The sequence below is a fragment of the Egretta garzetta genome, unplaced genomic scaffold (assembly GCF_000687185.1).
Source record: "Egretta garzetta isolate BGI_Z169 unplaced genomic scaffold, ASM68718v1 scaffold59, whole genome shotgun sequence".
Taxonomy (NCBI): Eukaryota; Metazoa; Chordata; class Aves; order Pelecaniformes; family Ardeidae; genus Egretta; species Egretta garzetta.
In genome coordinates, this window is record NW_009267230.1 from 3,984,402 (window position 1) to 3,995,820 (window position 11,419).

Below are 11,419 nucleotides of genomic sequence, written 5' to 3' on the forward strand. Positions count from 1 at the left end.
GGCCCTGGCTTAGGCCGCCGCTGCCCCGGCGACACGACCTGGGCCTCTGAGCGGCCGGCCGAAACACAGCATAGTGTAAAAATGCACCCGGTGAAGCCGAGCCCCTTAAAAACACGGGCACTGCCACCCTAATCAGTGGCTTCATCACGAAGGACCTGTATTTTCCCCCTAATGGAATTGCGGATTTTGCTTAGCAGCTGTCTCCTTTGGTGTTCCTTTTATGGCCTTTTCGTTTTCAAGAAGACGACGAAGCATGAAGCAAAGCAGCTAAGCGCTGTGATTATTCCCATGCTGACATAAACAAAATGCAGTGTCAGCAAAAAAAGGTGTTAGGTCCCCTGCTTCCCAGATGCACTGTCTGGCAAGTTTATAAAGCCTAGCCTGAGTCTCCTGTTGTTCACTTAAATGGTAACAGTCCCAAATTCTTCAGTTCAAGTGGGAGCAATTTCAGGCCATCGTATTGCAGGCCTGGTGTTAAACTGCCTCTAATCCTGATAGTTCAAGACAAAAAGGAATTTGCTAAAAGTTCATCAAGTCTAATCTAGTTTCTCTGCGTGGCCACTATCAGATGTTTCACAGAAAAAGAAGCAAGAAGTCCAAGAGCAGGCAGATGTTGAGTAATTTTCTCTCATTAGAACCCCAGTGTGTGCTGGCATAAATCCTGAAGTGTGCTGTTTTACCCCTGTCAGATCCAACCATTAACCTAACACTGCCAAGTCCACCACTAAACCATGTCTGTCTTTTAAATACCTGCAGGGATGGGGACTCCACCACTTCCCTGGTCCCTCCCAGTTCCAGTGCCTGACAACCCTTTCCATGAAGAAATTTTTCCTAATGTCCAATCCAGACCTTCCCTGGTGCAACTTGAGGCCATTGCTTGTTACTTGGGAGAAGAGACTGACCCCCACATTGTTAGAGCTTCCTGTCAGGCAGTTGTAGAGGGCGATAAGGTCTCCCCTCAGCCTCCTCTTCTCCAGGCTAAGCACCTCCAGTTCCCTCAGCTGCTCCCCATCAGCCTTGGGCTCCAGACCCCTCACCAGCTTTGTTGCCCTTCTCTGGAAACTCTTAAGCACCTCAATGTCATTCTGGTAGTGAGGGGCCCAAAACTGAACACAGCATTCAAGGTGTGGTACCCTCAGCCCTAACTGTTAGTGCCAGGTATTTTTGTGAATTCCAATTAAATGTGCAGCCTCTGTCTAAACCTCTCCAAACCCTTGACTTCATGGCTGCATTATGTCAGCAAGTTCCACACTCACCATGAAGAACTTCATTGTGTGAAGAACTGGGATCCGCCTGGCTGGAGAGCAGCTCTGTGAAAAGGGGCCTGGGGATCCTGATGGACAACAAGCTCAATATGAGTGAGCAGTGTGCTGCTGCTGCAGCCAAGAAGGCCAACAGGATGCTGGGCTGCATCAAAAAGAGCATCACCAGCAGAGATAAAGAAGTCATTATCCCACTGTACTGAGCACTTGTCAAGCCACACCTGGAATACTATGTGCAGTCCTGGTTCCCGCTATAGAAAAAAGTTGTGGACAGGCTGGAGGGGGTACAGAGAAGGGCCACCAAGACGATCAAAGGACTGGGAAACCTGCAATATGATGACAGCCTGAGGGAACTGGGTTTGAGGAAAGGAGGCTTAGAGGGGATCTCATTGCCGTGTACCAGTACCTAAGGGAAGATGGAGACTCCCTTTATACAAGGAGTCACATGGAGAGGACAGGGGGGAATGGACACAAGTTGCTCTTGGGGACATTCCCATTGTACATGAGCGGGAAATTTTTCACAATGAGAGCAGGGAAGTGGTTGACTCCACCACATTGGACACTTTTAAGACTCAAGTGGACAGGGTGCTGGGTCATCTCTTCTAGACTGTGCTCTTGTCTGGAAAGGTTGGACCAAGCGATCCTTGAAGTCCCTTCCAACCTAGGATTCTATGATTCTATGACTCTATGAACTGTTTGCCATTTTTGATTTGGCAAATTTTCAGTTTAAGTGGAATACTGCCTTGTTACTGGTATATGCAACAGTCCTGTCTAGCTTCTGAACATGTCATTGTTTTATACTTTCATCATGTATTCTATTAATCTTCTGAGATAAATTGTTCAAAACTTTTTGGTCATTATTCCTCTGAGAATTGCTCCTGCTTCTGTTGCAGCTCTCAAGCTTCAAATTCCTAAACACCCTTCTTCGGACTGAGGTGGCCCGTGGTCAACATTGCAGAAAAGGCAATGGCACAGAGCTATGCCTGAGTTCTCCAGAATTATTTTTCATTCTTTTCCACATGTTTCTTAATATCTCAGTCATTTTTCTGTCATATTGCAGATTGAACAGAGCTGTTAACACATTGTTTGGGGTAATACCCAATGCCATTTTTTGATATTATCAAAGAGTTAATTTAGAATCCCGTAACATGTATTTATAAAGGATTTTTTTCTTCAAGACAGTAATCGGTCATTATGTCATTAGACATACTATTTGCCTTTTTAGTGACTATTCACTTAGTAGGGTGGAAGACTTCTCAACCTCTTCAATGTCTTCTCTCAAGTGACTGACTTAAATAACTCATTTGCAAATGCTGCTGCTGGATTGTTGGCCCCTTTCCAATTAATATACAATAGAGCCCTTAATATGAAACCTGTTTTTCATCTCTGATGAATAAAGACATAAATCAACAGACCATTTGCATGTTGGAAGATGCTGAGCACTTTCTGTTCCTGATTGATGCATCTAATACAGCTTAAAAAGAAAAGGGTTTATATGTTGTATTGCTAACTTGGCTGAGTTGAAAATCTTAATCCTATGGGCCAGTTTGAGAAGGTCAATTCGAAACTGATTTGAGTGCAGTGATTTTAAGGGCATCTTTCTTGCTCTTTTTGAGCAAGCTTCATCTGAATTCAGCTTGAGTTGCTGTTGCTTAGTACATCTGAAAATGAAGACATTGTAATTTGACATCAAAATTATTGTCTTTTAGAAAACTAGTGTAAAAAACTGTTTTTAGTCTTAAAATGAGGAGACTGATGCCTCTCTACATTCAAAAGATCCACAAAAGTCATAGAGGTTAGCAACAACTTGCAGGAGTCTGAAAATGTGCTGAGATTGACCTAATGGTTCTGAGCATTCTGTCACACCAGATGCGGCCAAATAAAATTAAAGTCTTGAGTTTAGAGGTGTATGAAGTTAAATGTGATTGTTTATATCAAACATGAGCTTGATTTGTAATCATCCCAGAACATTTGGAAAACATGGATCCAGAGGCAGATCATGGTCTCAGCTTTGCAGATGGGGCCAGTTCCTGGTTGAGAGAATGTTTCCTTCATACCTATGTTGGATCACATTCAATTTTTATATTTAGATCTGAAAAATCTGAGAAATTTAATGGCTGAATTTACAGACATTTCCTGACTTCCATTTTGCCAACTTAATTTAGAAATTATTCATTGCTCTGGCTTAGATTAACTTCTGGCCCACACTTGTTCAAAACAATTACAAATATTAGAATGGATTAGTTGAACTTAGGTGAGTTTAAAATGTTGCAAAACTGCAGAAGAGGCAAGATTTACATGGTGTTACATTTTGTTGTCAGTATGTTGATTTATATACCTCCAGATCCCGAAAAGTTCAGGATACTTCAAAATGTAAAGTAACACAACTTACATAGTAGTAAAAAAAAAAAAAAAACCCAACAGCCCAACAAATCTAATGTTTAAGTTTCTTCCTTAGAATCACAGAAACAACAATCATGCAACCACAAAATTATGAGAGCAAATGTGATGAGAAATACTCCAATTCCTCCAAAAAGCAGTTCTGAGTTTTCTGAGTTTTTCCACTTAGTTTGTTTTTCACATTTCCATTGGTTTGATGTGAATTACGCTTTGATGCTTTTCACAGTGCGAAGAGTTGTAATTATTTTTTCCTCACACTATAGCTTTTCTTCTTTACTCAGTAACGCTCCATTCGGCCATGTCTTTCAAACACCTACATTGTGTTTGAAAATGCAACAATTATCTATCTCCATGTTTCACTCTGATTTCAGATGTCTCATTCCACTGTAGAGGAAGAAAGCTTTTTTTCTAGAGGTCTTTTTTTTTTTTTTTTTTTTTTTTTTTTTTTTGTCAGTTAAATTAGAATCATAGAATACTACATTGGAAGGGAGCTCAAGGATCATCTGGTCCAACACGGACAAGTGTAAGGTCTTGCACCTGGGAAAACATAATCCAGGAGGGCATCACAGGCTGGGATCTACCAGGCTGGGCAGCAGCTCTCTGGAAGGGGACCTGGGGGTCCTGGTGGACAACAAGCTCAATATGAGTGAGCAGTGTGCTGCTGCGGTGGCCAGGAAGGCCAATAGGATGCTGGGTTGCACCAAAAAGGGCACCACCAGCAGAGATAAAGAAGTCATAAATTGAACATTCAGAAAAGAAATGCTAGGGGACAGAGTCCTTCTTCCTGCCAAGGGGAGGTGTGGAGAAGGAAGCAGAGCAAAGCATGGGCAGCCCGCCCTGCCATCCCGCACTGCATGTGGCTGTCACTGCTGCACTGTCCCCCGCATGGCCTGATGGACTAAGGTGGAATCTGCGCCCATTTTATATCAGTGGCAGGTGTCCCTCCAAAATCAGTGGGTTTGAATGGTCACAAAGCACATGATTCTTAATTTGTTTTATGCATGCAGTTATTACTATCTGGGGACACTTATGAAATAAAGCATGTAATGAATGGCTGCCTCAGCCGTGTGGTTGTTGACCATGCAGAGATCAGCCTGCAGAAAGCACCAAACCTGGCAGCAACAGCAAGCCTGCAGTGAAACCAGCTGCACCGGCTGACAATCCACAGATACAGTTGTTTGAAATGAATCCCCACGACTCCCTATGACAGATTTAATGGAATGCTTTGAGACCCTTAGATGTCCCTAACTACAACTGCTGGAGGGGAGAGGGTATTCTGGGGAAATACTAATTTTCCTTGCAGAACTCCTTCAAATAATAAAACCTTTAACACACTGTGACAGCCGAGTGAGTGCAGAACATCATCTGAAACTGTAAAAGTAAAAAAAGGCAAAATAATTTGTTTCGAAATCAGAAAGCACACATATCCTGGACTTACGACATTTCATCTATGAAAATGTAAGTTAACCAACATTTAGCTTCACCCTAACTAGTTTTTCATTACATTATGATGAAATTAATTTTGGATTAAGAGAGATAAAAGTAAAAAGGAGAGAAATGAGCTGTGCTAGTTAGCTAGGTCACAAGCTAAAATCCTTATATATTCAAGCCTCCAAATACTGCAAGGTTCTTCTGTAGACAAAATAACTATGAACTCTAGACCAAAGACGTCATAATCTAATCACGAGTCTAACAGTTTTGTGAACACTTAATTATAACAAACAAAACCAAGTGTTTGCAATTAGTGTTCGGTCAAAGCCCTGAAAACGCCTGCATGTGTCCTGCTGTCGTTGGCAGGGCTGGCACTCTCCCCTGCAGATCTGTTCCTCTCGTTAAACAGAACCTCCAAGGGCAGCACAGATTTTGTGGATGTCAGCATGACGCACTCACATGACTCTTGTTTATCCAGAGATAACCTCTGAGAGTTTCTTATTTAACATGGACAAAGTAGCACAACGCATTCATTTTAATTTTCAGATGTATTAATCACTTGACCAAAAGGCACCTATCCCATGCTCTGAGCACTATCCACTTACTAAAATTTTAGGGAGTACCAGTCATGCCACAGTATCTGTCACTTTGCCCCAAACCCTCATGAACAAATATGGTCTATGATGGCACTCTGCAGCTGCAACATCTCCGTTCTCTGCATCTAAACAAAAAAAGAATGGACCTGAGATGTTGATAACAGCTGACATCTAGTTTCAAGGAATAAATACTTAAAAAGCAGTTTTCTTAGTACTTTATTCATTGCCCTTGTCTAATTTCCCATAACATAGAGTTTACACTCTGCTCAGTTTGGTCTAGTGGAGTGGCGCATTTTATTGATTTTTAGCCCTTTCTGCATTTCTTTTCTCAGACCCGTTCCGATGCTGTATTTGAGAGGGATCTGTATGCTAGAATCTCTGGCCTGCCTGTCCATTCGGTCGCATGGTAAAACAGCTGAAGAGAGGGTTGCTCAGTGAGGTGACTGAGCTTGTGCCTGTTATGTGGTGGGTACTCACAGTGTGTTCTCCTTCCACAGGCCCTGAAGGCAAGGACAGCCAGAGCTTGGGTTGCAATGCACTTGGCCTTTGAGCGGGAAGGAGGCATGGAGGTGGTGAGAGAGCGTGTTGCTGCCAGATCCAGTTACTGCTTGCGCAGATGGGGAGAGTTACCGGCTGGATGCTTACGGCAGCCTTGGGGTCAGTGGGTGAGATCTAGCTCCTAACTTGGGCAGAGTCACGCGGAAGGAAAAGGAAAAGGCAAAGGCTCTGAGCCGCACTGGGTCACTTAGCGCAGCTGCCTGGCAAGGGATTAGGAGGAGGTGCAAAGCTTGATGAAGACTTTTGAAACCAGAGAGGGATGTGTTTGGCAGTAAGTTGCTACTTAAATTTCCACAATAGTATTCCAGAACAAACATGCAGTGCAAAAGAAGAGTATTTTTTAACAGTAATATTTTTAACGCTGCCAAATCATACTCATTAAAGACCAAGAGACACCAGCCAGTTCAGAATTAACTCTATGTTTGTTATATTATTTTCTAAGTACTTTGAAGTCAAGAAATGAAAGACATTATAAAACTGAAATATATTATTGCCAGTAGTACTGTATAAGTTTCGGGGGAATGCGCTTTATTAAAAGGGCACATTTTCCACAGATGAATGTCTGTGCGAATGTGCATGTGCAGTGCTTCCCCATGTGCTTATGTGGGAAAGCAATATATGCACTACTGAATCTATTTATAGTACATGTTTTGCATTAAAGAACTGGAACTACATCTATGTCAATATAAGTAATTTTTTTCAGTTTTTAAATAATTAGCTTGGATTTTTTAATTCCCTTTGGTTTTCCGTGTCAAAAATTATGTATCAAAATCATGGAATAACAGAATGATTCAGAAGGGACCTCAGGGAATCTTCTAGTCCAACCTCCTGCTCCAAGCAGGGTGGACACTGAAGTCAGACCAGATTCCTCAGGGCTTTATTCAGTTGAGTCTTGAAAACCTCCATGAGCAGAGATACCACAACTTCTCCAGACAACCTGTTCTTTTGTCTTTATATTCAGTAAGATCCTCCCCCATTTCAGTTTATGACCACTCTGTCTTGTTCTGTTGCTGTGCACCATAGTAAAGAGTGTGGCTCCATCCTCTAAGGTTTTGGAAGGCTGCCACAAAATCCCCTTGAAGCTGTTTCTCCAGGCTGAACAAGGCCAGCTCCCTCAGCCTCTCATCACAGGGCAAGTGCTCCAGGCCCCTGATCACCTTCATGGCCCTGTGCTGAACTTGCTCCAGTTTATGAATGTCTTTCTTGTACTGTGGGACCCCAAACTGAATGCAATATTCTGTGCGTGGTCTAACAAGTGATGAGTAAGGGGGAATAATCACCTACACTGCCTGTGCCAATCACCTCCTTTATACACAGGCTGGTTAGTCTCACTTCCGTCCCTGGAAAGGTGATGGAACAACTCATTCTGAGTGTCCTCTCCAAGCAAGCAGATGAAAAGAAGATCGTCAGGAGTACCCAGCATGGATTCACCAAGGGGAAATAATGCCTGACCAATCTGATAGCCTTCTATGATGGCATGACCAGCTGGGTAGACAACGGGAGAGCGGTGGATGTTGTCTACCTTGACTTCAGCAAGGCTTTTGACACTGTCTCCCATAACATCCTCATAGGGAAGCTCAAGAAGTATGGGTTGGATAAGTGGACAGTGAGGTGGATTGAGAACTGGCTGAATGGCAGGGCTCAGCGGGGCAGAGTCCAGTTGGAGGCCGGTAGTTAGTGGGGTTCCCCAGGACTCAGTAATCGGCCCAGTCTTGTTCAATTTGTTCATCAATGACCTGGACGAGGGGACAGGGTGTACCCTCAGCAGGATTGCTGATGACACAAAACTGTGAGGGGTGGCTGATACGCTGGGAGACTGCGCTGCCATTCAGTGGGGCCTGGACAGGCTGGAGAGTTGGGTGGAGAGGAACATGATGAAATTCAATGAGGGCAAGTGCCGAGTGCTGCCCCTGGGGAAGCTGAACCCCAGGCACCACTACAGGCTGGGGGTGACCTGGGAAGCAGCTCTGCTGAGAGGGACCTGGGAGTCCTGGTGGATGACAAGCTGACCATGAGCCAGCAGGGTGCCCTTGTTGCCAAGAAGGCCAATGGCATCCTGGGGTGCATTAAGAGGAGTGTGGCCAGCAGGTCGAGAGAGGTAATCCTCCCCCTCTACTCCGCCCTGCTGAGACCCCACCTGGAGTACTGTGTCCAGTTCTGGGCTCCCCAGTTCAAGAAAGATGAGGAACTCCTAGAAAGAGTCCAGAGGAGAGCAACTAGGATGATAAAGGGACTGGAGCACCTCCCCTACGAGGAAAGGCTGAGAGAGTTGGGCTTGTTCAGCCTGAAGAAGAGAAGACTGAGAGGGGACCTCATCAATACATACAAATATCTTAAGGATGGAAGTCAAAAGGATGGAGCCAGACTCTTTGCAGTGGTGTCCAGTGCCAGGACAAGGGGCAATGGGTACAAACTGAGACATAAGAGGTTTCAGTTGAATATGAGGAAAAACTTCTTCACTCTGAGGGTGACAGAGCCCTGAAACAGGCTGCCCAGGGGGGGTGTGGAGTCTCCTTCTCTGGAGATATTCAAAGCCCGCCTGGATGAATTCCTGTGTAACGTGCTCTAGGAGAACCTGCTTTAGCAGGGGGGTTGGACTGGATGATCTCCCGAGGTCCCTTCCAACCCTTGCGATTCTGTGATTCTGTGGTATGCTACGAATATATAACATAATGTAGTGTGAAATACTATGTACTATTCAGTATCTGGTCATCCACATTTTGTAAAGAAGCAAAACTACCACTTCAGCCTGCGACACCTATTAGCCAGCCATTTCACACTACAACCCTTTGAGCTCTGCCCTTCGTCCAGTTCTTCACCCGGCACACCATGAACCCACTCATCCCACAGTTGGACAACTTGTCCAGCAGGATGCTGTGAGGGACACTATCAAAAGCCTTACTAAAATACAGAAAAACTACATCCACCACCTTTCCCTTCATCCACTAGACGGCGGCTGACCTGATCATAGAAGGAGATCAAAGTAGTTGAACAGGACTTTCCTTTTGGGAGCCCATGTTGACTGCCTGATCATTGCATTGTTCTTTAAATGCCTTTCTTCCCACTCTCTACCCCCAACATGCTCTGTTTTGATACCAAGAAAATCTAAGCAGACAGACCTGTAGCTCCCTCCCACGTCCTCTGAACGTGCAGGGCAGGCGAGCAGGCCTGCTTTAACACCAGATAACAAGTGCACCCTGTATGACCTCCAGTCCTTCCAGAGTTAGAGCTGCTCACGGTACATTTCCCCGCTCTGTGCTGATGCACACATTCCCACTGCTATACTTTTAACTTTATATTTTGCTATAATAAAGCATTCTTTCTTTAGAAAGGCCTGAGTTACAAAGCCTTCTAAACAGACCCCTCCAAAATCATGCTCCCATCCATTCACTGTTGATGTAAATGTAGACAGACACCGGCTTCCAGTCTTGAGAAAAACCCACACATGTTCACTGGTCATTCCCCAAAGACAGCTACTTTTTGAGCAACACCAGCCAATTTTTAATTCATTCTACATGTGCTCCCTTTATATTGCAGAGTACAACTTTTTAATCAGGACATGGTGCAGTACTAAATGAAAAGTATTGCAAAACTTTATTTGAAAATATATAAGGGCCGTATCATTAATCTAAATACAGATGTACTAAACTTCTACTCCAGAGCCTAATTTTACGATTAAAGTCTAAATATTTTTACCTTTATTTTAAATCACTCATGATAACTTGCAAGACAACAATACTTCCTTCAATCTAACATTGTAGAGGACATCATGAGTAAGTACCCAACAAGGCATACAGTACAATAGAAAACCTAGCGAAATAGTTCTGACATTTCTGGGTTTCAAACAGAGAAGAATTGTTAACAAATATTGTGAGACCTGTTAATGCCTTGTAGTTACTGAAGGGTAACACATTCCAGTTCTCTGTATCCAAAGTGCTATTGCCTGAAATTACACCCATCTAATTTTAGGCACTTCAGTAAGGCATCTATATTAAGAGCCTTATTGCTCTACTTCTACTTTGCACCTCAGAGAGGGTGATTTATTCCTGTGACCTGAACTGCCTCTGGACAGACACTCTGCCTCCACTGACTGCAGAAGGAGCCTAGACTCCCAAGGTTTTCCTTCAGACACCTTCAAAGTGAGATAGATGAAGTCACATCCATGGAATGATAGAAGTAAGATGTAAGAAGTCTCTCTTTACTCTCCTCCTCTCCAGCAAACTATCTGTGAGAATCTCCCCTGGGAACACCTCTCCTGTGAGCTAAATGTCAGGTGTTGAAAGCAGAGCATATCCAGGGCTTTATTCTTGTACATAACAATAATAGAGATAAAGAGAATTCCATCACTTCTACAAGTGGAAATTACTGCGCTGCTAACTGCATTGCTAGCTAGGAGTTTGACTCTCATATTTTGAAATAAGTTCATGTGGCAATTTCATGTTTTATCACCTCCCAGCTCTTCTCCCATCAGACTTTACTGTCCTGTAACGGAAGGAAATTCGGGCTTGCATGGCAGTCAATGGGCTAGTGTGTGTTGGTTTAAGTGGCCAGTGACAGTGAGTTTAATGCCAGACTCTGAACTGTGATGACTGAAAACATAAAAGTGTACCTATGGGGTTTGTAACTCTACTGGGAGCAGTGCGTTCTTAAGCCATAATATAAAGGCTCACCAAAGTACCACTGTGGTAGGTCTCACACCAGAAATAAGGAAAGGCAGCACTGTATGCATAGTCATTTTAAGAGAGGGATTGGAAAAGATCAGGTGACTCATGCCCTGGAGAAGTAAATTTGTCTGCAGTGACTAAAAGAAACCAAGGGTCATTGCTGCAGATGTACTTGCCCTCCAACTGCAGTTTGGTTGAATGGATCCCATCCTCACATTGAAAATTTCACTACACAGAACACATTTCAAAACCAGTTTAGGAAACTGATTACCAAGCAATATCACCAGGGCTTCTTAATGAAAATCAGGCCAATGTCTTTCGTTTCCAAATTTTAAAAAGTTTCATTGTAATGTCACTAAGAATACCAGCTCACTTAGAAAATTATTTTAATTAAGGTACAAGGAGAATGTGTGCATCAGGTTTCTTTAAAAAGAATTCTGAAGCTAGCAGGAGACATTCTCTGTAAAGATTGTCCTCTTTGTGTCCTCTTTGGCTGGTAAACATAGTA